Source organism: Pteropus vampyrus, unplaced genomic scaffold (genome assembly GCF_000151845.1).
Source record: "Pteropus vampyrus isolate Shadow unplaced genomic scaffold, Pvam_2.0 Scaffold159, whole genome shotgun sequence".
Classification (NCBI taxonomy): Eukaryota; Metazoa; Chordata; class Mammalia; order Chiroptera; family Pteropodidae; genus Pteropus; species Pteropus vampyrus.
The window spans coordinates 161,429-163,492 of NW_011888940.1; positions in this window are offsets into that span (position 1 = coordinate 161,429).

Genomic DNA, 2,064 nt, shown 5'->3' on the forward strand with positions numbered 1-2,064 from the left:
GCGACGCGGCCCTGTCCAGTGTCACAGACTCACTGGGCATTCGGGAAATACGATGATGATAAAACCTATGTTAATGATTCCGGTTCCTCGCACTCGGAAGACACGCCGAGATTTATGACCCGGCCGCTCTCTCTAGCAGCCATGCCCGCACAGAGCGAAAAGTGAGTTTCCTTGGATTCTGAACAGCAGCCGCCCAGGGCCACCCCCTCCGGCCCCAGGCCCCCTATTCTGTCCGGGGCTGACTGGGAAGAGGGGTGGGGCTGCCTGGCCCCGGCTCCAGGGCTGGGGGCCCAGCGTGGGGACAACAGGCGTGGACCACAGCCAGGAGTGAGGGGTGGGGTGGGCTGGAGACCGAGGCGGGAGACACACATTTGACTCCCCGGGGGGGGAGCACAGACAGGGCTCTGAGAGGCTCGGCTTCTCACTGCGGTCCCACAGCTAGTCTGTGGGAAAGCTGGCATCCAAACGGATCTGCATGACCGGTCCCGGCCACTAGCGGTACAACGCGACATGACAGGCTGCGTCGAAGATGGTCACCGAGCTGTCCTGCTGTGCTGTCTCATTTGATTCTCCTAAGAACCCAGCGAGGCACTCAGGGGGGTGTTGTCACCCCATCCTTATGCAAAAGGAGCCACGGGAAGACAGACTTCTACAGGAGGCAGGGCCCGGCCAGGGAGCCGACCAAGCCTGTTGCTTTCTCCCTCACCCAGTGGCATTTTACCTGATGTTTCCTAAACCTGAGCCCCCAGGCCTCACCTGCCGTGCTCCCCCCCCCCAGCCAGGGAACACTGGCGAGAAGGCAGGGGACAGTCGTGGGGGACAGTCATGGAGAGGGAGGTGCAGGGGGCCCGAGGGGCGGGAGAGCGAGCCGGCCAGTGCTGGACAGGAAAGGGAGGACAGGGAATTTAATGGCAGCCATGCACTGTATTCCACATGCGAGGGCTTCCCGCATCGGGTCCCATATCAGTGTAATAGCCGGGACCAGATGTGAGCTTTATATTGTGGTAAATGGAATGCGTAGGAACAAATAAATAAGAGACAATTGAATTCGTCTTTCGGAGACAGCAAAATTGTCCTGAATTGTTGTTAGATGGTTACTGTCATCCTGGGCTTTCTATTAAATGGAAATAACACTACGGATGTTATTTTTTCACTCAAAAATGTCTTTCTTGCTTTCTGAATCCTCCATGAGGCTTTCCTAAGATTGCACCTTCTACCCTATTAAGAGCTCTATAAATTCTTGTCTATTTCAGGCTAGATATGCAATGTGATTTTGTGGCCTCAGAGCAGATTTGTAATACAGCCTTCACGTCTGGGTGATCTTCTGCCACATGCAGGGGGAAAAATCTCATTTGCAGGTGCTCTGGACTGAGACACGTAAGAAATAATCTCACGAGAGCAATACTCACCACCCCTTTGCCGCCCCCACCAGTCCCATCTGTCCCCCAGAGAGTGGGACTGCACGCTCAGGGTGCCCGTCTCCGTCTGATGGGCATCAGAGGCCCCCGGAATCGGACACAGATGCTGTCCATCTGTGTCCGTCTCCCCCTGGCTTGTGCACCAGACTGTGTAGCCGGCGAACCCGGCAGTTGCAGCGATGCACGTGAACCACGGGCCTTACATTCGCTGAGCCATTTGTTGGGGTCCAGCATTAGGTACTGTTTGGTCGTCTCCAGCTCCTTCATCAGCCACTCGTACTTGGCCCGGACCTCGGCGATCCTCTGCTGGCGATGCTCCAGAATTTTCAGTTTCGCGTTGAAGCACATGACCTCCTGGCAGGCAGACGAGAAGGACGTGTCGATGGTGGAGAGAAGGTGAAAAGAACCTTCAACTCAAGTCCAGCTGAGGCGACCACTCCTGGAGCGCACTGCTTGTGCGCAGCGTCAGTGGGACTGGAGCTGGTGGCTGGGAAATCTGGGAGGGGCCCGGGCGCTGCCAGCCCAATTTCAGTCCTGACAGAGTCAGCCGGGCGGGCAACCCAGCCACGGGTGAGACTATCACAGGTGCTTCTTAAATGGGAAGACACCTGGCGTTCCAGGACGGAGCTAGAAGAGCCCCCCCCCC